This window comes from Phyllobates terribilis, unplaced genomic scaffold (assembly GCF_046119375.1).
Source record: "Phyllobates terribilis strain yellow unplaced genomic scaffold, ASM4611937v1 Scaffold_35__1_contigs__length_13245226, whole genome shotgun sequence".
Taxonomy (NCBI): Eukaryota; Metazoa; Chordata; class Amphibia; order Anura; family Dendrobatidae; genus Phyllobates; species Phyllobates terribilis.
This window is the reverse complement of record NW_027362795.1, coordinates 7,893,142-7,920,744: the sequence shown is the minus strand read 5'-3', so window position 1 is coordinate 7,920,744 and position 27,603 is coordinate 7,893,142. Positions and strand designations below refer to the sequence as shown.

Below are 27,603 nucleotides of genomic sequence, written 5' to 3'. Positions count from 1 at the left end.
CGTTTACTGTCATTTGCCTGTGGATGAAGAAAGCGATAATTCTGAAGACACTTCCTCAGATCCTGATAAGAAAATAAAGGACGAAATCCTTAAATTTGTATCAAAAAGTCCCAGTGAATACACCGATGTCTCATCTTATGCAAAACACGTACTAGATAACCAGACCGCACGTGTACTTATGTATATTTTATTCTTTAGGATTCTTTATTCTCCCTCCCCCCCTTTCCCCTATTTTCTTTAGGCTTTTAGTATGGTATATACAGGTGCATCTCACTAAATTAAAATAACATCAAAAAGTTTATTTATTTCAGTTCTTCAATACAAAAAGTGGAACTCATATATTATATAGAGTCATTACAGAGGGATCTATTATATAGAGTCATTACACACAGAAGGATCTATTATATAGAGTCATTACACACAGAGGGATCTATTATATAGAGTCATTACACACAGAGGGATCTATTATATAGAGTCATTACACACAGAGGGATCTATTATATAGAGTCATTACACACAGAGGGATCTATTATATAGAGTCATTACACACAGAGTGATCTATTATATAGAGTCATTACACACAGAGGGATCTATTATATAGAGTCATTACACACAGAGTGATCTATTATATAGAGTCATTACACACAGAGGGATCTATTATATAGAGTCATTACACACAGAGGGATCTATTATATAGAGTCATTACACACAGAGGGATCTATTATATAGAGTCATTACACACAGAGGGATCTATTATATAGAGTCATTACACACAGAGAGATCTATTTCAAGTGTTTATTTCTGTTAAGGTTGATGATTATGGCTTACAGCCAATGAAAACACTAAAGTCATTATCTCAGTAAATTAGAATACTCTATAACAACAGCCTGAAAAATGTTTTTAAAATCCGAAATGTTGTCCTACTGAAATGTATGTTCAGTAAATGCCCTCAATACTTGGTCAGGGCTCCTTTTGCATCAATTACTGCATCAATGCGGCAATGTGGCATGGAGGCGATCAGCCTGTGGCACTGCTGAGGGGTTATGGAAGCCCAGGTTGCTCTGATAGCAGCCTTGAGCTCGTCTGCATTTTTGGGTCTGGTGTCTCTTATCTTCCTCTTGACAATACCCCATAGATTCTCTATGGGGTTAAGGTCAGGTGAGTTTGCTGGCCCATCAAGCACAGTGATACTTTTGGCAGTGTGGACAGGTGCCAAGTCCTGCTGGAGAATGAAATTTCCATCTCCAAAAAGCTTGTCGGAAGCATAAATTAGGAGCTTTTCTATATAGTATATAAACACCACCATAGGTCACAGGCACCTATATAAACATTGCCATAGGTAACAGGCACCTACACATGTCAAAATTGTTGGTACCCCTCGTTTAATGAAAGAAAAACCCACAATGGTCACAGAAATAACTTGAATCTGACAAAAGTAATAATAAATTAAAAATCTTTGAAAATGAACAAATGAAAGCCAGTCATTGCTTTTCTGCTTCCACAGAATTTAAAAAAAAATTAAACTCATGAAATAGGCCTGGAAAGAAATGATGGTACCCCTGAAAATAATGTGACAAAAGGGACATGTTAAATCAAGTTGTGTCCACTAATTAGCATCACAGGTGTCTACAATCTTGTAATCAGTCAGTGGGGCTGTATATAGGGCTACAGATACTCACTGTGCTGTTTGGTGACATGGTGTGTAACACACTCAACATGGACCAGAGGAAGCAAAGGAAAGAGTTGTCTCAGGAGATTAGAAAGAAAATTATAGACAAGCATGTTAAAAGTTAAAGGTAAAGGTTATCAGACCATCTCCAAGCAGCTTGATGTTTCTGTGACTACAGTTGCACATATTATTCAGAAATTTAAGATCCATGGGACTGTAGCCAACCTCCCTGGATGTGGCCGCAGGAGGAAAATTGATGACAAATCAAAGAGACGGATAATAGGAATGGTAAAAAAAAGCCCAGGATAACTTCTAAAGAGATTAAAGGTGAACTTCAAGCTCAAGGAACATCAGTGTCAGATCGCCCCATCCGTCGTTATTTTATCCAAAGTGGACTTCATGGGAGACGACCAAGGAGAACACCATTGTTGGAAAAAAATCATAAAAAAGCCAGACTGGAATTTGCCAAACTACATGTAGACAAGTCACAAAGCTTTTGGGAGAATGTCCTATGGACAGATGAGACAAAAATGGAGGTTTTTGGCAAGGCATATCAGCTCTATGTTCACAGACCGAAAGATTAGGCATATCAAGAAAAGAACACTCCCTACTGTGAAACATAGTTGAGGCTCGATTATGTTCTGGGGCTGCTTTGCTACATCTGGCACAGGGTGTCTTGAATCTGTGCAGGGTACAATGAAATCTCAAGACTATCAAGGGATTCTATATAGAAATGTGCTGCCCAGTGTCAGAAAGCTTGGTCTCAGTCGCAGGTCATCGGTCGTGCAACAGGATAATGACCAAAAACACACAGCTAAAAACACCCAAGAATGGCTAAGAGGAAAACATTGGACTATTCTGAAGTGGCCTTCTATGAGCCCTGACCTAAATCCTATTGAGCATCTTTGGAAAGAGCTGAAACATGCCGTCTGGAAAAGGCAACCTTCAAACACAAGACAACTGGAGAGGTTTGCTCATGAGGAGTGGGCCAAAATACCTGTTGAGAGGTGCAGAAGTCTCCTTGACAGTTACAGGAATCGTTTGATTGCAGTGATTGCCTCAAAAGGTTGTTCAACAAAATATTAAGTTAAGAAGAACCATCATTTCTGTCCAGGCCTATTTCATAAGTTACATTTTTTTAAAATTGTGTGGAAGCAGGGTTGATAAGCAATGTCTGACTTTCATTTGTTCATTTTCATAGATTTTTAATTTATTACTACTTTTGTCAGATTCAAGTTATTTCTGTGACAATTGTGGGATTTTCTTTCATTAAACAAGGGGTACCAACAATTTTGACCACATGTGTATATAAACACCGCCATAGGTAACAGGCACCTATATAAACACTGCCATAGGTAACAGGCACGGTCAGGGATCACCCACAGGGACGACAACGGGGAGATCACGCAATATCACACCGTGCCGTCACGCTATCAGTGTTTCATCCGGAATCGCGAGCACACGATCCAAACTACTCACTCCTTGGGCATCGGCGAGCACACAGAGAGCGTATGGCGTCACACCTCCGAATTCCAGCTCCAGGATTATGGGTGTACGCCCCGCACGCTTGCTGCTGGCTGCATGATAGACTGATTATTAACATCAAAATCACACAAAAATCATCAATGGAAATCAAATTTATTAATCAATGGAGGCCTGGATTTGGAGTCACCCCCAAAATTAAAGTGGAAAAACACACTACAGGCTGATCCAACTTTGATGTTATGTCCTTAAAACAAGTCAAAATGAGGCTCAGTATTGTGTGTGGCCTCCATGTGCCTGTATGACCTCCCTACAATACCTGGGCATGCTCCTGATGAGGCTGCGGATGGTCTCCTGTGGGATCACCTCCCAGACCTGGACTAAAGCATCCGCTAACTCCTTGACAGTCTGTAGTGCAACGTGACGTTGGTGGATGGAGCGAGACATGATGTCCCAGATGTGCTCAATCGGATTCAGGTCTGGGGAACGGGCGGGCCAGTCCATAGCTTCAATGCCTTCATCTTGCAGGAACTGCTGACACACTCCAGCCACATGAGGTCTGGCATTGTCCTGCATTAAGAGGAACGCAGGGCCAACCGCACCAGCATATGGTCTCACAAGGGGTCTGAGGATCTCATCTCGGTACCAAATGGCAGTCAGGCTACCTCTGGCGAGCACATGGAGGGCTGTGTGGCCCTTCAAAGAAATGCCGCCTCACACCATTACTGACCCACTGCCAAACCGGTCATGCTGAAGGATGTTGTAAGCAGCAGATCGCTCTCCACGGAATCTCCAGACTCTGTCACGTCTGTCACATGTGCTCAGTGTGAACCTGCTTTCATCTGCGAAGAGCACAGGGCACCAGTGGCGACTTTGCCAATCCTGGTGTTCTGTGGCAAATGCCAAGCGTCCTGCACGGTGTTGGGCTGTGAGCACAACCCCCATCTGTGGACGTCAGGCCCTCATACCACCTTCATGGAGTCGGTTTCTAACCATTTGTGCAGACACATGCACATTTGTGGCCTGCTGGAGGTCATTTTGCAGGGCTCTGGCAGTGCTCCTTCTGTTCCTCCTTGCACAAAGGCGGAGGTAGCGGTCTTGCTGCTGGGTTGTTGCCCTCCTTGGGCCTCCTCCACATCTCCTGGTGTACTGGCCTGTCTCCTGGTAGCGCCTCCAGCCTCTGGACACTACGCTGACAGACACAGCAAACCTTCTAGCCACAGCTCGCATTGATGTGCCATTCTGGATGAGCTGCACTATCTGAGCAACTTCTTTGGGTTGTAGAGTCCATCTCATGCTACCACGAGTGTGAAAGCACAACCAACATTCAAAAGTGACCAAAACATCAGCCAGAAAGCATCGGTACTGAGATGTGGTCTGTGTTCCCCACCTGCAGTACCACTCCTTTATTGAGGGTGTCTTGATAATTGCTAATAATTTCCATCTATTGTCTATTCCATTTGCACAGCAGCATGTGAAATTGATTGTCAATCAGTGTTGCTTCCTAAGTGGACAGTTTGATTTCACAGAAGTTTGATTTATTTGGAGTTATATTCTGTTGTTTAAGTGTTCCCTTTATTTTTTTGAGCAGTGTATAATGCAGGCCTGGGCGGACGCCTGCGTTTTGGTAGCGTATGTGGCTTTGGGGGAGGGAACGATTACAGGACAAAAGAAACAGAACACTGCGACGATTCAATATAGGTGGAGAAGGGGCTCCTCAGCTTGATTTGAGCATTATCGAACACGACCAGGTGTTTATAATCCTTATACCACCCTGGCAATGAGTGCTCTTGTATTGTCCATGTGTTCTCTTATACCTAAGGGGAGATATGTCCACACGCCCCCTTTGGTGACATCATGTGGGCCGGTCTCCAGCCTGTACATTTTTATTAAAAATGCTAACTTCTGCAATAACTCATCGCTCGTTGATCCCAGAAGCCCAAAAGTGATATCATATTTTCTATTATGATTTTACATTCATTTACAGACTACACATCGCATAGCTGCAGTCTGCTACATCGCCCTGATTTTGCTTACAGCCATGGAAAACTATGGATACATTCCTGGGCTGTTGCTATCAATAAAAATATGGGTCCCGCTAGAATTATGGAACATACAATATTTCATATCGGAGACAAAGTGGCTGGAGGTTTCTTTTTTAAGTTGGGGGAAAGCAAACCTTCCCCATCACACACAAATTACTGTGATCTTGACACTAATTGCATCCTAAGTAGCTTGGTGGCACCTCTTGGCTGCCAGTTGTTTGTATAAGCTATTTTGGCTGTGGGTGATAATTTGCAGGAATACATTGTAGATTGTCATCTCTGGACTGTGTTAATTGGGGCTTTTGTGCTGAGAAAAAGGGGAATAAGGGAGGGGGTGAACATCTATGTCAGGCAAATATGGAAGAAAATTTTCCTGACAATATTTCCCTGACAGGCACCTATATAAACACCGCCATAGGTAACAGGCACCATCTCAGATGAAGGCGGTCGTAACCGCTGAAACGCGTAAGAACTGTACTCACTCCGGAATTCATTGCCTGAGTGATGTCACTTACCTGCAAAGGCGGCAGCGCGATATACGGTGGCCAGACGGCACCGCATTCATATCGCTCAGCTCCTTCTCCACCACGTGGATTGTAGATACATACACCACACGAGTGCACCTAAGATTGGGACACACAATCCAGTACCCGGCATAACGGGATGTACTTTTTCTGGCATTTTGCCAGGATCTTGATTGAGCATAGTGCAACACTCTGCAGAATATTTGCCAGGATCTCTATTGAGCAGAATGTAACGCTCTGCAGGGCAGTTAATTTAGGAGAGAACAAAAGGATCATCATTCGGATATATCCATAATTTTCATATGGCACAGATCATTAGTGTCAGAAGATAACAAAAGGTAGGAAACACTGTTTTTGGAACCTTTACCTATATATTATATTGGTTTATATTCATATGAAATACTGCAATTATTTCTATATTTTTCAGTTTTGCATTTACTTCTTACCGCATCTCTAACTTTTTACATTGAAATCACAGATATATTCCTTTAATAATTTTTATTCCCACTTATCAGTTTTTAATTAATCCTTGGATCAACCCCTCCCCCCTTTATTTATTCCTTTTTTATCTAGATTTATGAACTAATTAATTGAGATTTTAACATGATTAATAATATTCCAGGATCAAAAAATGACAAATGATCTCTTTTAATCAATTATCTATTTATTTTAAAATAGTTTTTGCAATGAGCAGTTATTCATTTATTTTTGAGATATTCAGCGCGTTTTTCACAATTCATATATACAAAAAGCTCATATTCGATTGGCTGCATATACAACACATTTTTTTGGTATCATTGGATATATTTTAAGTATAGATTAAAGCTTGGCACTTAGCCCTTCACTTAGTATAGTTTATCACAAAGATGTGACAATAATCTATTTATTCCTAACAGCTCAGTACACATGAAATGCTTTCCAATACACATTGTAAGGGTTTGATCCATTCTCCTTCGTTTAATACATCTTATTATATGATGCCGCTCACCCATTTTCCCTTCATCTCTTCTTGTTTTCTCACATCCACCATCCTGTTTTACCCAACAGCCTTCTTTGTATTGCTGCTTGCCTCTGACTCGGAACGCTTGTCGACCGCAATCCTCTGGTGCGGCTTGGAAGATCAGCCGACGTTCCTGTGTGTTATACTATTCATCTTATTTAAACCGAAGTGTGTATCAACTTACTTTACAGTCCACCTCACTCATCTAATCATCAGGCGTATCTGACGTTTCCTTTTGTCGGATATGCCATTCAGCTCCCACACTAGAAGCTCTCCTTTGGTAATCATCACGAGCTCTATTTGGAGCACCAGAAAAACCGCGCTCTAAAACCACTAAGCACACACTCATTATTTCTCCCCACCTACTGGTTAACATTATATTCTCTTTTTTAATAATTATTTTTCTAATGTCATATAGAATAATTGTGCCAAATATTGTTAGAGACTAAGTATAAACCATTGGGATATCATTCCCCCTTTCATAATGAACCAATTTTGCAGCTCTATTCTGATCATTGAAACTCTTGGGTGGCCTTCAGCACTGTTAAACCACATTCATACTCCAATAAATCAATTGAGCACCAGTTCGCACCTCATTTAGGAATACATACAACAATTTTTTTTTTTTTTTACTCAAATGGTATGAACATTTCTTTTTCAGTTGTTTTTATTAATATACGATATTATGTTTTAATGCAATTAATATATTCAATATTTTTCTGTCTTTAACACTTCAACCGACCTCTTTTTAATGTATTTACATATGAAATTGACACATCATGTGTCCCCCCTGTTTGGTGTTTTTTTTCAAAAAGCATATAAAACTCAAGTTACACATGGTACCTATTAGGTTATGTCCTGAGGTTGTGTATGACTTCGAAACGCGTTAACTTTTAACCTGTACATATACAGTACAGCCCAAAAGTTTGGACACACCTCATTTAAAGAAGACTACCGCTTGAAGCTCATCAAGAAAATGCCAAGAGTGTGCAAAGCAGTCATCAAAGCAAAAGGTGGCTACTAGAATATAAGACATATTTTCAGTTGTTTCACACTTTTTTGTTAAGTATATAATTCCACATGTGTTAATTCATAGTTTTGATGCCTTCAGTGTGAATGTACAATTTTCATAGTCATGAAAATACAGAAAAATCTTTAAATATGAAGTTGTGTCCAAACTTTTGGTCTGTACTGTACAACTGTTTGCAGTTTGTCAATAACATATATAGTTTCTCTCCCCATCGGAGTTGTTTTTGATGGTCAACAAAATACGATTTTCCAGAAAATCACTTTTCACACTCTAGGTATGATAAGGACTAGTCTCTATGTGGGATTTTTGATGTTTAAAGGGGTTGTCCACTACTTTCACAATCCCTTTTCATTCTTAATGTTTGATCCTGTTAAAATAAAAACATTTACACAAACTTCCCAATCCAGCGCTGTCAGCATTCTCATTTCCGAGGCTCAAGTGAGGTTGTTGAGAGTCTTGCGCCCAATCAGTGCTGGCGTAACTGTCCCCACCTTCGAACAAATTGAACATTAAGAGGAAGTCGGAGAGCAGCTGCAGCCCTGGCTTCCTGTTGGTGTTCAACAAATCCGAAAGCGGCGACAGTGAAGCCGATTGAATGCAGGGCTTGTGTGATGTAATGACCTCACATGAGCCCCGGGAATGCGAATCTCATCTCAACACTACTAGAACGGTGCTGACACGGAAAGTTATTATGAGTGTTTTTATTTTAACGAGGTCAAACATGAGGAATGACAAGAGACTGTCCTAGTAGTGGACAACTCCTTTAAGAAGGTACAATTTTCAGTTAAAACAATTCCAACATTCTGAACATGAAAGGGGCTTCTGACCTGTGTGACTTCTCTGACGTTTATTAAGAGTTTATTTCTGTGTAAAACATTTCACACATTAAGAACATGAAAAAGGCTTCTCCCCTGTGTGAAATCTTTGGTGACTAAAAAGAGATGATTTCTTCACAAAACATTTTCCACATTCTGAACAGGAAAAAGGCTTCTCCCCTGTGTGGGTTCTCTTGTGAATTACAAAATTTGATTTGTGGCTAAAACATTTCCCACATTCTGAACAGGAAAAAGGCTTCTGCCCTGTGTGAGTTCGCTGGTGCCTAATAAAACATGAATTATCGTTAAAATGTTTCCCACATTCTGAACAGGAAAAAGGCTTCTCCCCTGTGTGAGTTCTCTGGTGCTTAACCAAATCTGATTTACGGCTAAAACATTTTCCACATTCTGAACAGGAAAAAGGCTTCTCCTCTGTGTGAATTCTCTGGTGCTTAACCAAATCTGATTTCTGGCTAAAACATTTTCCACATTCTGAACAGGAAAAAGGCTTCTCTGTGTGAATTCTCTGGTGCTTAACCAAATTTGACTTCTGGCTAAAACATTTTCCACATTCTGAACAGGAAAAAGGCTTCTCCCCTGTGTGAGTTCTTTGGTGCTTAACCAAATCTGTTTTCTGGTTAAAACATTTTCCACATTCTGAACACAAAAAAGGTTTCTCCCCTGTGTGAGTTCTCTGGTGCTTAACAAGATCTGATTTATCTTTAAAACATTTCCCACATTCTGAACATGAAAAAGGCTTCTGCCCTGTGTGAGTTCGCTGGTGCTTAACAAAATATGAATTATCGTTAAAACGTTTCCCACATTCTGAACAGAAAAAAGGCTTCTCTCCTGTGTGGGTTCTCTGGTGAGTTACAAAACTTGATTTCTGGCTAAAACATTTCCCACATTCTGAACATGAATAAGGCTTTTCCCCTGTGTGAGTTAGCTTGTGCTTAACAAAATCTGATTTCTGGCTAAAACATTTTCCACATTCTGAACATAAAAAAGGCTTCTCCCTTGTGTGAATTCTCTCATGTCTAACAAGATTTGATTTCTGGCTAAAACATTTCCCACATTCTGAACAGGAAAAAGGCCGCTGCCCTGTGTGAGTTCTCTGGTGCTTAACAAAATTTGATTTGTGGCTGAAACACTTCGAACATTCTGAACATGAATAAGTAGTCTCACCTGTGTGAATTCTCTCATGCCTAACAAGATCTGATATCTGGTTAAAATATTTCCCACATTTGCAGCAAGAAAATCCCTTTTTTGCTTTATGAATTTTTTGAAGTTTAAGAAAACACTTTTCCAGGGGAAAATTATTCCCGTGTTCTGAATGTGAAAATGGCGTCTTTGCTTTAGGAGCAATTAGTTTTTTAATGCTTTTTTTGTGACTTTGATTTTCCTTAGTAGTTGGTAATGAATCAGAAGACAGGATCTGTTTCATAGGATCAGATGATAGATCTTTGCTGTGAAGGATTGATGGTATATCTGGAGTAATGGCATTCACTTCAATTGTATCCTGTGGGATCTCAAAAACATCTGATTGAAAAATTGAAGATACCAGCTGTCGCTCTGATCTCCTGGTACAGTCATCTGCCAAGAAGAAAACTAATTATTTTTGAACAAAATATATCCTTGAATTTTAGATTTTTTTGAACATTTCTACTTAAACTCTCCGTAAAAATAGTAAGTTATGTAAAAATATGGAATGATTCACCAAGACAATGACAGTTCATAGTCTAATAAGAAACTGTGAAGATACTACTCAGTCTGGCAGTCAAAAACTGTGACTATAGACAAAAACACATTTACTGAAATGATCAAACTCAACAGTCTTCATTAGTGATGGGTGAGCACTAAAATGCTCGAGTGCACGATGCTCGGGTCGAGCACTTTGGAATACTCGGGTGCTCGACCCGAGCGACGAGCCCAAAGTAAGTCTATGGGAAACTCGAGTATTTTACCGGCGGCATCCCCAGCGGTCAGCAGAGGGCCTAAAAATTGCCCAAATCGATGGGAACAGTGCTCAAATGACATGGGAACAGCATGCGGAAGACCCCTGGAAGCATTTCTGATTTCCAGGCCATTTCTGTCAAAAACGTTGTCAGAAATATTACGCCACTTTTACGAACTCGCAATAAAACATACAAAAACGAAACCAAAATGGATTTTTCTGAGAAATATGTTAAGGAACATCCTTTCCAGGGTAATGACTTGCATATAAAGCAAAATAAATAACCAAAAACAAAAATACTCCTCCACACCTTGGGCTATGTTCACACTTAGCGTTTTTAATGCGTTTTTGCACTTTTGCATTGCTTTCAACCGTGACAAATGTATTCACCAGGAAATGTAATTTTAACATTTTACAACCTTATCTGGCCATGTGGTGTGTGAGATATCATCAGACACATAGTGTTTCATTTATGAAGGAGGGACTCTGAAAGTCACAAAGCCTATTTTTATAGGGCCATCAGGCGGTCTTTACTATTCTTAAAGGGCAGCAGTCGGCCCTCACTATTCTTAGAGAGCCATCAGCAGGCTATGTTTTATTGTTCCCATTAATAAAGAATGGGTTTCCTATACTGTTATGGCGTATGCAGTGAGTGGCAGGGCTGCCCAAAATTTGGACACACCCCAACACCCCTTTGAACAGACTTAGAGGAGGGCCTCCTTAAAACAATATTCCCAATGTTAATAGGAAGTAGGTCTCCCATTGTGTGTGACTATGCACTGAATGCAAGGGTTGCCAAAAATTTGGAGGCATTCCAATGCCCCTTGGAAGAGACGTGGAGGAGGGACTCATAAAAAATGTTACCATTAGAAAGGAGCGGATCTCCTATACTTGTAATGCCCATGCACTAAGTGTATGGGCTGACAAACATTTACCCATGGGGTGTATACATGAACATACTGTATAAAAAAATTTTTTGTGCGTGCATCATAAACAGCCTTTAAAAAATTATGTGGGTGTTGCATCACGGACCACGGTCACCCTGGTGATATGGTGGTGGAGGATGAGGATGAGGAGAAGGAGGAAGACAAGAGCAAAAAGCCAAAATCAAGAAGTGTATACCCATGTGTGGGTGTGAAGAGGTGCATGGGAATACACCTCCCAAAAAAAGACACTGGATTTGAGTTTATGTTACGCTGCTATCATTCAGTGGTGTTGAGAAGTCTGGCCCAATCCAGCCTGTCACCATTTTCAGTTGACAGGCGGATGCGCTTATCAGTTATGATTCCACCAGAGGCACTAAAAACCCGCTCTGATAAAACTATGCGGCAGGGCAGGCCAGGACCTCCAAGGTGTAGAAAGCCAGTTCATTCCATGTATCCAGCTTGGAAACCCAATAATTATAAGTCACAGAGGAATCACAGAGGACGTTGGTATGGTCAGCAAGGTACTCCCTCAGCATCTTCCCAAACTTTGCACTCCTTGTGAGAGTACCCTGCGCCTCAGGACCTGTGCGATGGGAGGGGCTGAGAAAACTGTCCCAGAACATTGACAGTGTTCCCCTGCCTCTGCTGGATTGAAGTTGTGTCTCTCACGCCTGTACTCCTTGGTTGTCCAACGAACTGTGACCTCTGCCGCCAGTGTTTTCAGATGGGAATTTTTTTAATAGTTCCCCAACAAGGGACTTCAGGTACTGCCCCATTTTTGTAGACCTGCCCGCCTCAGTAATAAGAGATCTAAAGTTCTCCTTGTAGCATGGGTCTAGAAGTGTCACCAACGAGTAATGACAATCACCCTAAATTTTGAGAACGCAAGGGGCATGGGTAAGGCAGAGTAAAATAAACTCAGCCATGCGTACCAGACTGCAACAGGCAAGACTTCCGTGTCCTTACCAAGAGGAAGGCTGACCATGCTTTCCTCCTCCTCAGGCCATCCACGCTGAACAGACGGTATGACAGTTGTGCAGGTATTACCATCTATAGCGCGTGAAACTAGCTCGTGTTCTTCCTCCTCCTCCTCATTGTCACCCAATCCACGTTGGGATGAGATGAGGCTGGGCTGTGTGTAATCACCCTGTATGGTTTCTTGCTCCATCTCATCGTGCTCCGCCAGCAATGCATCCTCTTTGATTGTGAGCAGAGAGAGTTTCAGAAGACAGAGAAGCGGGATGGTGACGCTAATTATGGCGTCATTGCCGCTCACCATCTTGGTGGAGTCCTCAAAGTTTTGGAGAATGGTACATATGTCTGACATCCATGTTCACTCCTGAGGGCTTATGTGTAGAGTCTGAACGGAATACCGACGGCCTTGTTGATGCTGGTACTCAACAACTGCTCTCTTCTGCTCACAAATCCTTCCCAACATCTGCAGTGTAGAGTTTCAACGAGTGGAGACATCACACACCAGTTTGTGAGCCGGAAGCTGCAAACGCTGATGAAGCACGGCAAGGGCGGAGGAAGCTGTAGGCGACTTTTAAAATGGGCACACAGCCGGCGTACTTTAACAAGCAGTTCCGGGTAGGATTTGAAAAACCGCTGAACCACGAGGTTAAGCATGTGGGCCAGGCTTAGTACGTGCGTGAGCTTGCCTTACTTCAGAGCCGCCACCAGGTTCCGGCCTTTGTCACACAGGACCATGCCTGGCTGTAGATTCAGCGGTGTGAGCCACAGATCTGCCTGTTCTTTCAGATCAGTCCACAACTCTTCAGCATTGTGCGGTTTGTCACCTAAGCATATTAGTTTCAGGACAGCCTGTTGCCGCTTGGCCGAGGCAGTGCTGCAGTGCTTCCAGCTTGTGAATGATGTGGTCATTTCGGAGATGGAGGCTGAAAAGGAGGAGGCTGAGGAGGATGAGGTGCAGGAGCTGCAGACTCTGGGGGCAACCCTGATTGACCTATGGCCCGCAATCCTTGGCGTCGGGAGGACGTGTTCCGTCCCAAGGTCCGACTGGGTCCCGGCTTCCACTATGTTAACCCAGTGTGCCGTCAGCGAGATGTACCATCCATGCCCACAAGTACTTGTCCACGGTTAGGTGGACTTTCCCGGTAACTACATTGTTGAGGGCACGGCTAATGTTTTGGGACACGTGCTTGTGTAATGCGGAGACGGCACACTGGAAGAAATAGTGGCAGCTGGGGACCGAGTACCGAGGACGGCCGCCGCCATCAGGTTGCGGAATGCTTCCGTCTCCACGAGCCTAAAAGGCAACATTTCGAGCGCAAGCAGTCGTGAAATGTGGGAATTTAGTAGTGTGGCCTGTGGGGCGTTGGATGCTTATTTGCGCTTGCATTCCAAGGACTGGGGTATGGACAACTGAACGCTGCGCTGGGACAAGGACGTGGACATGCTTCCTGATGCTGCTACTTGAGAGTGTGCAATGACAGGTGTAGGGCAGGAGGCATCTTCGCATGCACCATGGAAAGGGGATTGGCTTGCATGCACAACAGCAGAAGAAGCAGTGATACCAGACACTGTTCCTGGACCCTGGGGTTCAGCCCACAAAGTCGGGTGCTTTGCTGCCATGTGCCTGATCATGCTGGTGGTGGTCAGGATGCTAGTTTTGCCACCCCTGCTGATGCTGGCCTGGCAGATGGTCAAATCACCTTTTGGGGGTTATCGGCAGTCTTTAAAAAACAACCAGACTCGGGAAGACCTAACAGTTGTACTGGCAACTTCCTTCGTGTTGGTGTTACGGGGAACGGTTGACTGCCTTCTGTCTGCGACCACCAGACTGCTTCTTCCTGCCTGTTGGGGTGCTCTGCCTCCCTCCCCCTGTTTGCCTCTGTCCTCACTCTGCATGTCCTCCTGCCAGGTTGGGTCAGTTACTATATCATCCACCACCTCGTCTTCCACTTCCGCACTCTGGTCCTCCTTCTGCCTTTCTGGCAATTGTGTCTCATCATCGTCCACCTGTTGTGACACTTTCCCACCATCGCCTTCGTGTGACCGTGGCTGCTCAAATATTTGCGCATTGCTACATGCGATCTTCCCTTGCCCCGCTTCAAGTGGACCGGGCGAGAGGCCCGAATCTATAAATGGAAAAGTGAACAGCTCTTTGGACTGTCCAAGTGTGGGATCAGTTGTCTCCGGGCACTCGGCATGGTGGGAGGAAGGAGGATCAGGGTGAGGAATATGCAGTCCAGACTCACGGCTACTGAGACTTGACCGTGTGAAAGACAGGGTGGTAGTGGCAACGTGACTGGAAGCATTATCTGCTATCCAACCAACAACCTTTTGACACTGCTCTGGGTTCAATAGTGGTGTGCTGCAGTCCCCTAGGAATTGGGACAGGAAGGTCGGGCAAGAAGATGTGGGTGTTTGTTGTGGCACAATTTCAGCTTGCCCACGGCCTCGGCCTCCGCATGCACCCTCACCATCACGTCCAGTTACCCGTCCCTTGCCACGCGCCTTGCCCATTTTAAATTGAGGACAATATCTTCCACGCTCACTACAAATGGCTGAATTTGGAGCGAAGTTATATGTAATCCGTGTGACAGAGAAATCACAGTTTTAAATACCTGGCCTGTAGGTAACTATTTCGAACAGCAAACCGGTGTCAAAAACTTTGCTGACACACGAAAGAAAAATTTGAATGGAGGCCAAAAATGGCAGTATTTTCAGCGCAATTATATGTGATCCGTGTGACGGACAAACCACAGTTTTAAATAGCTGGATTTTTAGCGCTGTAATATGGAAAGGACCTGGCTGTATTCTGCAGTGCCAACAAGCAAATGGCGCAGAAAAATGGTGTTCTCTGGATTGCTTTTTAAGCAAATAATGAGGATTAAGACCCCCAAAAAATTATTCCTGGCCCCTGAGACCTGGGCCTATTTCTAGAAATATCCAACACATCCAGCAGAAGGCAGAACTGGAATGGAGCCTCTTGTGCTATATGCACTGCAGTCTGCTATATACCCTGCCTGCCTGATATCTCTGCAAATGGATTAGTCCTCAGAAGAACTGTTTGTTGAGATGGATATGTGTAATGTACTTGTTTTCTCCCTACACTACCTAATACACAACCAAATCTCTCCCTAGGTCAGCAGCACCTCTCCCTATACTGCCTGATTGCGGAGTAGACTGACGAGCACGGCGGCACCAGGTCTGATATAGCCCTGATGACGCTGTGCGGCCAGTCAATCACTGTAATGCCACAACCAATATGGCTGCGGCATTACAGTGAGTGGCAGGCAATCCCTGCATGTTGACTGGCGCTCTAAAGAGCGCCAAATATGCAGGGAGGGGACCTGAGCATCCGGGCGAGTACCGAGTACTTGAGAGTATGCTCGCTCATCACTAGTCTTCATCAGTAAAAAATAAGTAATTAGTGGTGAAACCTCTCTGGGGTAATTAGAGTATGGGGCTCGGTGGCTCTTGGCAATCTAAACTATTGTAAGGGACAATATTCTATCAGATGAGTTTCAAGAAGAATATTAGACATTTAAAGAGAACTTTTTATAATCATGCAAAGCTGAAGTGTCTTAAATTTAGCTTAGAGATATATCATGGCACAGGTGTAATATTTTTTTTATGTAGTTTATCACAATCCTGTTTGAAGTTAGTTGGTTTTAAAAGAAATTGAAAAGTCAGAATAAAGGGAAACTCTGTTGTTATTGTACAGAAATTCACACTTGGCCCTCACTGCACATTTAATGTTGTCGATCATAAAAGTGAAGTTTGGCCAGAAAGACTGGACCTGGTCTTGTAAGGACCATATGAGAACATTCAGCAGCACAGAAGGGAGAGAAGGAAGATTCATCCTATAAGATAGCAGGATTCTAGAAAGCCAACAGCATCATTACCCTCCGCTTTCTCTAAGAGGCCTATCATCATTTTTCTTCAAGTGATTTTCTAACTTTTGTCAGCACATTCTACGTACGCTGTCATTTGGCTTTGTAGTTTACAGATCTGGGCAGGTAACGGTCAGCGTCTCCTAATCCCAGGGGGTAGGTGGATCCTCCAGGTTGTAAGTTCTATAGAAGAGGGCTTCAATACCAAAAGTCATTTCAAAATTTTTGGGTGGAGGAGAATGTTGTGTTGTAGAGGCAAATTGGTGAACAGACGATTGTGATACAGCAGACCCTACACCAATGATAAAGCAGCCACAGCCGGTGACTGAGAATAATCGGTGACTTCTCTACATTTAGTGGTCAGTACTCACCTGGGTAGTCATATGTAGGAATCTCCTCTTTACACCGCTCATCACCCCTCACATATGTCTCTGTAGTATTAATATGGGTCTGATCTTCACCCTGAAAGAAAAAGTAGTCACAGAGAGAAGGATAAGTCACATCTATGATCAGCTCTAATCCTGCCATCTCCACCGTTCTCATTACACAAGTATAAAACATATAATACTGGTGGATAAAACAAGACTGAGCACAAGACCTTCACAGCCGTCTACACATCATAGGGGAGATCTCATGACACCTTCTCTCCATCTACCTGATGATCCTGAGGAACATTGGGATCTTCTTGTTTACAGTCCTGTGGAAGAAGAGGACGGGGACATCTCTTACTGGATAGATCTGGAGGAAACACATACAGGGACTGAATTCATTCTTTACATACAGATAATTATAGGCCGTGTGTATTTAGTCCTGTCTATTACCTGGTGATGTGAGGGGCTGAGGAACCTCCATCATGACGTCCTTGTACACATCTTTGTGTCCTTCTAAATACTCCCACTCCTCCATGGAGAAATAGACAGCGACATCCTGACACCTTATAGGAACCTGACACATACAATGATACCGTCATCCCCCCGATCCCTTCATAGCGTTACTGTATAATGTCCCAGCATTCCCAGCAGTGTCACCTCTCCAGTCAGCAGCTCAATCATCTTGTAGGTGAGTTCTAGGATCTTCTGGTCATTGATGTCCTCATGTATCAGGGGGTGAGGTGGAGGCCCTGTGATTGGGCTCAGTGGTCTTCCCCATCCCTCAGACACAGGGTCCTGACAGCGCTCACTAGAGGTCTTCTTCACTACTGTGTAATCCTGGTTATGGAGAGACACATTAATAAATCTCACTCCAGACATTTCCAGAGTCCTCACCTCTCCAGTTCTCTCCATCTGTTATTCCCATAGATAAGAATGATGTAATGTGACGTCATCAGAATCTCTCACCTCTCCAGTAAGCCGGAAGAGGATCTCTAGGGTGAGGTGTAATATCCTCTCCGCCATCTTGTCTGTGTCCATAACTATCTTTGATGGGTAAATCAGGAAAATTCTCTTATATAGAAGATCTTCACTGAGAGGATCTGATATTGTAGAGACCTGAATGAGGAGATGAGCCGATGTAACATCATAAAAATCCTGTGTAATAATACAATTACTGGAGATAATAAGGGGAAACATATGAGGAGATTTATTATTTTACAATATTTTGTTTTCTTCTTTACATCTAGTAATAAAACCTATATATTTTAGGCCACAGACAACAAGCAGTTTCTTCCTTGGAGTCGGCAGCTGAATACGTTTCTCATAGACTCATCTTCCATAAAGCTAATTCTCGTCTCATTTACCAACACTGGAATTGGCATTATCTATACTGCAGGAGATATTAATTACACGTAACATGAGAAATAACTACTTCATGATGAGGACGACATCTTCATCTTTTACTAAGGCTCTAGAACCATATTTGGCCAGAGTCCGTCACTGACTACATCTCCACAGGCCGTCTATATCAGGGGTCCTCAAACGTTTTAAACAGGGGGCCAGTTCACGGTCCCTCAGACCATTGGAGGGCCGGAATATAGTTTTAAAAAAAAAACTATGAACAAATTCCTATGCACACTGCACATATCTTATTTTGTAGTAAAAAAAAACAATACAGGAACAAATACAATATTTAAAATGAAGAACAAGTAAAGTTAGATAAACTGGTATTTCAATAGGTAGGTAACTGTACCCAATAGGCAGGTAAATGACCCCAATAGGCAGGTAAATGACCCCAATAGGCAGGTAAATGTACCCAATAGGCAGGTAAATATCCCCAATAGGCAGCATAGGTCCTCAATAGGCAGGTAAATGTTCCCAATAGGCAGGCTGTTCCACCTCTTATAATGCCCCATGCAGGCTGTTCCCCCCCTTATAATGCCCCATGCCGGATGCCACCCCCCATATAATGCCCCATGCAGCATGTCACCCCCCCCCATATAATGCCTCATGCAGCATGTCACCCCCCCCATATTATGCCCTATGCAGCATTTCACCACCCCCATATTATGCCCCATGCAGCATGTCACCCCCCCATATTATGCCCCATGCAGGATGTCCCTTTCCCCCCATATAATGCCCCATGCAGGATGTCACCCCCATATAATGCCCAATGCAGGATGTCACCCCCCATATAATGCCCCATGCAGCATGTCACCCCCCCATATAATGCCCCATGCAGCATGTCATCCCCCCATATAATGCCCCATGCAGCATGTCATCCCCCCCATATAATGCCCCATGCAGGATATCACTCCCCTGTCTTTATAATGCCCCATGCAGCATGTCACCCCGCCCCCCATATAATGCCCCATGCAGCATGTCACCCCCCATATAATGCCCCATGCAGCATGTCACTCCCCATATAATGCCCCATGCAGCATGTCACCCTCCCATATAATGCCACATGCAGCATGTCACCCCCCCATATAATGCCACATGCAGCATGTCACCCCCCATATAATGCCACATGCAGCATGTCACCCCCCCCATATAATGCCCCATGCAGGATGTCACCCCCCCCATATAATGACCTATGCCTCCATACATTAAAAAAAAAAAAAAATCCAATACTCACCTCACTTCTCACTTGCTGCCGCTGCTCTGGTCTGGACTCCAGCGTCGCGGCGGCGTCTTCCCGCTCAGCGCTGCCTGTGACGGCACTCGGGAGGGCGCGGTGTAAAGACGTCACCGCGCCCTCTGACCTGAGACGTCACAGGAAGTGCAGAGCAGGAAGACAGCGGATCTGCGGAGGCACGAGGAGAGGTAAGTATCCGCCTGCCGGGGACCTGAGCAAGCGGGGGGAAGGGAGGGCAATGGCACCGTTCCTCTCTCCTCCGCCCATAGCCCGGCGGGCCGGATAAAAGTCCTCCGCGGGCCGCATGTGGCCCGCGAGCCGTAGTTTGAGGACCCCTGGTCTATATGAATGTTTCCCATCTTCCCCAGACTGTCATCTTCTAACAAGTTAGAGCTCAGGTCTGATTCACACACAGAAGTTTGAGGCTTTTATAAAAGCTTTTTTGTTTGCACAAACACCACAGAAATTATTTGACACCAAAGTCTCCATGTACAGTGTTTTATGGGGTTTATTTATGGCCTTAGAAGAAAAACACCAGAAAAAAAGAAGAAATAAAAAAGTTTCAAAATAAAACTGGCACTAAAATTCTTGCAAAAAGAAAAAAAGCATAAGACACATTTTCTTATTTTTGAAAACATTAAACATTTGTTTAATGAGAAATTGGGCACCGAACACAGATGTACACCGCTAGGATGGCACAGGTGCAGCTGCAACAACATAAACCCTGCCAGTTTAACCACTTGTTGACGTCAAAAGCAAACATGGCATCTCAGAAAGTTTGACAGAGTTCGGCTCAATGCCCCTCTTCCCCTAAATACTCGATAGTATGGGGCTGCCTAGTTATTCCGATACTTAAATGCCTAATAATGGTGTCTGGGCCTGCAATGTACGAAAGTCTATTAGGCCAGGCCAGAGGTAACGTCCAATAAGTTACCTTTTAACATCCCCATACATATTATGGGGATGTTAAAAGACCATTCCCTCTTACTACAGACTCTCTCTTCTCTTGGCATCACAGACTTGGCCCTATTTTGGATCTCTTCATACCTAACAGACTGGACATTCAACGTCTCCCACTCACACACCACCTCCTCATCTCACCCCCTATCTGTCGGTGACCCCCAAGGTTCAGTCCTAGGATCCCTGCTCTTCTCCATCTACACCTTTGGCCTGGGACAGCTCATAGAGTCTCATGGCTTTCAGTATCACCTCTATGCTGATGACATGCGGATCTACCTCTCTGGACCCGATATCTCCTCCTTGCTAACCAAAATCCCACAATGTCTGTCTGCTATTTCATCCTTCTTCTCTGCCAGATTTCTAAAGCTTAACATCGAGAAACTGAATTCATCATCTTTCCCCCACCTCACTCAACCCCCCCATCTGACCTATCCATCAAAGTGAATGACTGCCCACTCTCCCCAGTAACACAATCTCGCTGCCTCGGTGTAACCCAGGACTCTGATCTCTCCTTCAAACCACATATCCAAGCCCTCTCCACTTTCTGCCGACTCCAACTCAGAAATATCTCCCGGATCCGCACATTCCACAGCAAAGACTCTACAAAAACAATAGTGCATACCCTCATCATCTCCCACCTCGACTACTGCAACCTCCTGCTCTGTGGCCTCCCTTCCAACACTCTCGCACCCCTCCAATCTATCCTAAACTCTGCTGCTCGACTAATCCACCTGTCCCCCCGCTATTCCCTGCCTCTCCTTTCTGTCAATCTCTTCACTGGCTCCCCATTACTCAGAGACTCAAGTTCAAGACCCTAACCTTGGCATACAAAGCCATCCACAACCTGTCTCCTCCATACATCTGTGACCTAGTCTCCCGGTACTTACCTAGCCGCAACCTCTGATCATCACAAGATCTCCTTCTCTACTCCCCTCTTATCTCCACCTCCCACAATCATATACAAGATTGCTCCAGTGCATCTCACCTACTCTGGAACTCTCTACCCCAACATATCAGACTGTCGCCTACCGTGGAAACCTTCAAAAGGAACCTGAAGAACCACCTCTTCCGACAAGCGTACAATCTGCAGTAACCACCGCTCCCACCATACCGCTGCACGACCAGCTCTACCCCCACCTACTGTATCCTCACCCCTCCCTTGTAGATTGTGAGCCCTCGCAGGCAGGATCCTCTCTCCTCCTGTACCAGTCGCTGATTCGCTTTGTTCAAGATTATTTTAAGTGTATTTGCTATGTATACCCCTTTTCACATGTAAACCGCCATGGAATAAATGGTGCTATAATAATAAATAATAATAATTAGGTTAAAGTTGCATGTAAGCACTGATTTTGGGGGTTTGGTCGACTATATAATGTATTTGGGGTCCTCCTGACAAATCATGTCAGGGCAGAGAAGAATCTGGCATCCTGAATTTCAGAAGCTATTCTGTTTGTTATTCCTGTAGATAATCCTAGAAGAGTCTGGAGTTGACTCTCTCATATAGACCGCAGAAAAATTGGAATAATTGTGTGTATGGGGGAGTCGGGAGAGATAGCCACCTGCCAAATGACCGTTCAGCCAACACTTATCTCATGTGTATGGGACTGTTAGTATTACACGGACAGGCAGTGATAATACACGGCACTACAGTAGTACAGTGCATCACCGGAGCAATCAGAGGCTTGTATGTTGTATGATCGCACTAATGAAAATTGTTTCAAAAAGTTTAAAGAAAGGTTTAACGTGAAAAATAATATCAGTGTTTGCAACAAGAAATATCCGTCACTATGAGGAAAACAGACTCACTGCACAATGTTAGTTAAGTCACGTCCTTAACCACTTTATTATACTTTATTACCCTATACAGTAAACAATGATGTTGCTGAATAATTGATAGAGTCTGTAACATTTCTGGCGGCGTGCTTGCATGGCTTACCACCTCCCATCATGCAGGACCGCAATCTTACCTATCAGTCCAGGCTGCACACTTTGCTCCAGTACATGCTGTTTGTATGTCTCTTGTCTGCTGGCTTAGGGCGGCGGCGCTGTTACTTCCTGATTCTTAAAGCTACAGTGTGGGCAGTCCTAATGTGTTCCCAGCCTATTGCTGCGAGTCACTGGATACTTAAACCCCCTCCACCCAGTAGGAGGGGCCTGAGCAACACTTCCTTACAGTGTGTTCTGTACAACTGTGAGTTGCCAGGTCCTGTCCTGAATCTAGTCTGTTTCCGCCACCCTGGGGGCTGAATACCCAGGGCCGTTACCTGTGACTTCTAGTCTGTTTCCGCCACCCTGGGGGCTGAGTACCCAGGCTCGTTCCTGTATCTTGTTCCTGTATCAGTTCCTGTCTGAACTGTCTCCTAGCCCGTTACCTGTTTGTCTCTATGTCCGATCCTTTCCTTTTCCTGCAGGTGTCTGAACCAGTACCTAACTCCTACTCGTTGTCTCTGTACTTCTGTTTGTGAGTTTAGTGTCCACTCGCTACTTCATTGTAAGTACCTTGTGTGTATCTGGTTCTGCTTTTCCCATTTCCCTGCCTCTGTATCTACCTCCTGTGTTCTAACTATCTTCCTGTATTTTCAAGTCTGTTCCATGTGAACAGAGCCCTGTCCTGCCTGCCTGCACCTTCTGCTTTGTTCTGCTCTGCTGCTCACCGCACCTGCGGTTTCGCTCTGCTCTGCTTGCCCACCGCACCTGCGGTTTCTCTCTGCTCTGCTTGCTCACCGCACCTGCGGTTTCGCTCTGCTCTGCTTGCTCACCGCACCTGTGGTTTCGCTCTGCTCTGCTTGCTCACCGCACCTGTGGTTTCGCTCTGCTCTGCTTGCTCACCGCACCTGTGGTTTCGCTCTGCTCTGCTTGCTCACCGCACCTGTGGTTTCGCTCTGCTCTGCTTGCTCACCGCACCTGTGGTTTCGCTCTGCTCTGCTTGCTCACCGCACCTGTGGTTTTGCTCTGCTTGCTCACCGCACCTGCGGTTTCACTCTGCTCCGCTTGCTCATTGCACCTGCGGTTTTGCTCTGCTCAGCTTGCTCACTGCACCTGCAGTTCTGCTCTGCTTGTCCACCGCACCTGCGGCTCGGTTCCTGTATCCCAGTCTGTACTGGTCCCTATCCAGCCTGCGCTCCTACCTGCTAGTATCTGCCTGTCTGTGTTAGAACCTTGCTCTTAGTTTTTTTTTCCTTTGCTGGTCACATGACCTTGTTGGCCTATTTAATCCTGCTCCGCCCTTCTGGCTTTGCTGGACTTCATTGTATATCTACTTTCTAGCTAGCCTGTGCTCTGTGTCTTGCTCTGTTAGTTTGCTTGGTCTACTGACCTCTATGTTCTATATATTTTGTTTGTTCGTCTGTCTGCTACTATTTCTGTTAGGAGGTGTCCCATATTCCTCCCAGTCCTTAGTACTTGTAGGGATTCCTTCCCCACATCTATAGGTCTGCGTACAGACTAGCTTAGGACTTTAGCAGGTCTGATCACAGGATCAGGTTCCCTGTTACATCGTAGGGATTAAGCTGAGTTCTATCGTAGGGACAGATCTCCTCTCTTTCCTTAGCTCTGGTAGCAGAACATAACAGTAAGTCCAGCCCGCAAATTCTCTAAGGAAAGATTTTTCTGTTCCATCATGGTGTCGGTTCAGGATTTGGTTCATCGCCTGCAGGGACTCTCTCTGGAGGTGGCCGAGCTCCGTCAGCACGTGAGTAACTGTCCTGGAGCACATTTCTTGGAGCCTAAGGTATGTTTGCCGGATTTATTTTTTGGTGAACACCGAGAATTTTTTTCATTCAAAAATGCTTGCTTATTGTATTTTCGTTTGAGACCTAAGTCCTCTGGGGATGAATCCCAGCGCGTAGGGTTCATAATGTCACTTTTGCGCAAAGAGCCTCAGGAGTGGGCCTTTTCTTTGCAACCTAGTGATACATGCTTCAGATCAGTGGATAGTTTTTTTTCTGCTTTGGGACTATTATATGATGATCCTGACCGTGTCGCATCAGCTGAGACTGAGTTGAGACGTTTAAAACAAGGATCAGGTAATGTGGAAAAATATTGCACTCATTTCCGTCGTTGGTCCACTCAAACAGGGTCTATTTCTTGCTGGGCTCAGTGAAAGGGTTAAAGACCTGCTAATTGCTTATCCTACACCTGAAGATTTGCAACAGGCTATGCAATTAGCTATACGGGTGGATAGAAGACTGCGTGCAAGGGTTAATGAGAGCAAATCCTCTACTATGTCAGTTTCTGGTTATGAGAATGTATGTACTAACAGTGGTGAACCGATGGAGATTGGATCGGTGGCACCTCGCTCTCAAGAAAAAGACCGTCGATTTTTTGAAGGCTTGTGTTTCTATTGTGGAAAATCTGGTCATTTGATTAAAGGCTGTGAGCTTCGTATGAAGAAAGAAAAAAAAAAAATGGTCAGTCATGCCCGTATTGCCTGTTTAAATTCCAAGGGTGTATTTTTAGCTGCTTCCACGATTGCTCAGGAAAAATTAATGGAATTTCGGGTGTTTGTCGATTGTGGGTCTACTCTGAATGTTATTGATGGGGGATTCGTGGAAAGACTCAATTTAAAACCTGAACCTTTATCATCCCCCATTGCTGTGGTTTCTGTGGATGGTTCCCCTTTGAAGAATATTACTCTCAAGGTCTGTGAATTTCCTCTCACTATTAATGGTGTTCACCATGAGAAATTGGATTTGGTAGTGTTGAATAACTTGCCTTCTCCAGTAATATTGGGATTACCCTGGTTAAAATTTCACAATCCTGTACTGGATTGGTCTACCAGTGAAATTAAATCCTGGAGCCATAAATGTTATGACAAGTGTTGTAATGGGCGTATTGCAGCTTTGGATAGGGGAGAATTGCCTGTTCCTATTCAGGATTTTTGGAGAGTTTTTTCTGAGAAGGAATCGCAGGTTTTGCCTCCCCATAGAGACTATGATTGTTCTATTGAATTTGTCCCTGGAGCGACTCTTCCTAAAAGTCGTTTATTTAACCTTACTATTCCTGAGAGGAAGGCTTTGGAGGAATACATTCAGACAAGTTTGGCCGCCGGTCACATTAGGCCCTCTAAGTCTCCTGTGGCGGTTGGATTTTTTTTTGTAAAAAAAAAGGACGGCGGTTTACGTCCTTGTCTGGATTTTCGTGAGATTAACAAAATTACTGTACGCAATCCTTACCCACTGCCATTGATTCCTGATCTGTTTAACCCCTTAAGCCCCGCGGGTGGTTTGCACGTTAATGACCGGGCCAATTTTTACAATTCTGACCACTGTCACTTTATGAGGTAATTACTCTCGAACGCTTCAACGGATCCCCCTGATTCTGAGATTGTTTTTTCGTGACATATTGTACTTCATGATTGTGGAAAAATTTCTTCGATATCACTTGCGTTTATTTGTGAAAAAAACGGAAATTTGGCGAAAATTTTGAAAATTTTGCAATTTTCAAAATTTGAATTTTTAAGCCCTGAAATCAGAGCGATATGTCACACAAAAGAGTTAATAAATAACATTTCCCACATGTCTACTTTACATCAGCACAATTTTGGAACCAAAATTTTTTTTTGTTAGGGAGCTATAAGGGTTAAAAGTTGACCAGCGATTTCTCATTTTTCCAACAAAATTTACAAAACCATTTTTTTAGGGACCACATCACATTTGAAGTCACTTTGAGAGGTCTTTATGACAGAAAATACCCAAAAGTGACACCATTCTAAAAACTGCACCCCTCAAGGTGCTCAAAACCACATTCAAGAACTTTATTAACCCTTCAGGTGCTTCACAGGAATTTTTTGAATGTGGAAGAAAAAAATGAACATTTAACTTTTTTCACAAAAATGTTAATTTAGACCCAATTTTTTCTATTTTCACAGGGGTAACAAGAAAAAATGGACCCCAAAATTTGTTGTGCAATTTCCCCTGGGCACGCAGATACCCAATATTTGGGGAAAAAATACTGTTTGGGCGCACGGCAGGGCTCGGAAGGGAAGGAGCGCTATTTGACTTTTTGATTGTAAAATTTGCTTGAATAATTAGCGGACGCCATGTTGTGTTTCTCCAAACGCAACATGGTGTCGCTAACAATTTGAGCCGATTTTCCGTTAAATTTGTTAGAGGACACCATGTTGCATTTAGAGAGTCCCTGTGTGCCCAAACATTGGAGCTCCCCCACAAGTGACCCCATTTTGGAAACTAGAACCCCCAAGGCACCTATCTAGATGCATAGTGAGCACTTGGAACCCCCAGGTGCTTCACAAATTGATTCGTAACAATGAAAAAGTGAAAAAAAAAACACTTTTTCATTTTTATGAATCAATTTGTGAAGCACCTGGGGGTGCCAACTGCTCACTATGCATCTAGATAGGTGCCTTGGGGGGTCTAGTTTCCAAAATGGGGTCACTTGTGGGAGAGCTCCGATGTTTGGGCACACAGGGACTCTCTAAATGCAACATGGTATCCGCTAACAAATTGAATGGAAAATCGGCTCAAATTGTTAGCGGACGCCACATTGCGTTTGGAGAGCTTCTCTGTGCCCAAACTTTGGAGCTCCCCCACAAGTGACCCCATTTTGGAAACTAGACCCCCCAAGGCACCTTTCTAGATGCATAGTGAGCACTTGGAACCCCCAGGTGCTTCACAAATTGATTCGTAATAATGAAAAAGTGAAAAAAAAAACACTTTTTCATTTTTACGAATCAATTTGTGAAGCACCTAGGGGTTCCAAGTGCTCACTATGCATCTAGATAGGTGCCTTGGGGGGTCTAGTTTCCAAAATGGGGTCACTTGTGGGGGAGCTCCAATGTTTGGGCACACAGGGACTCTCTAAATGCAACATGGTATCCGCTAACAAATTGAATGGAAAATCGGCTCAAATTGTTAGCGGACGCCACATTGCGTTTGGAGAGCCCCTCTGTGCCCAAACTTTGGAGCTCCCCCACAAGTGACCCCATTTTGGAAACTAGACCCCCCAAGGCACCTTTCTAGATGCATAGTGAGCACTTGGAACCCCCAGGTGCTTCACAAATTGATTCGTAATAATGAAAAAGTGAAAAAAAAAACACTTTTTCATTTTTACGAATTAATTTGTGAAGCACCTAGGGGTTCCAAGTGCTCACTATGCATCTAGATAGGTGCCTTGGGGGGTCTAGTTTCCAAAATGGGGTCACTTGTGGAGGAGCTTCAATGTTTGGGCACACAGGGACTCTCCAAATGCAACATGATATCCGCTAACAATTTGAGCCGACAATTTGTTAGCGGATATCATGTTGCATTTGGAGAGTCCCTGTGTGCCCAAACATTGGAGCTCCCCCACAAGTGACCCCATTTTGGAA

At 43.9% G+C, this 27,603-nt stretch overlaps 1 protein-coding gene and 1 pseudogene across 1 annotated transcript in view; one reads left to right on the top strand and one right to left on the bottom strand.

The window, feature by feature from the left end:
• The window catches only part of LOC141182624 (uncharacterized), a 207,475-nt gene that overhangs the window by 90,890 nt on the left and 88,982 nt on the right, over positions 1-27,603 (top strand). The window lies entirely within an intron of this gene.
• The window catches only part of LOC141182703 (uncharacterized), a 111,268-nt pseudogene that overhangs the window by 28,570 nt on the left and 55,095 nt on the right, over positions 1-27,603 (bottom strand).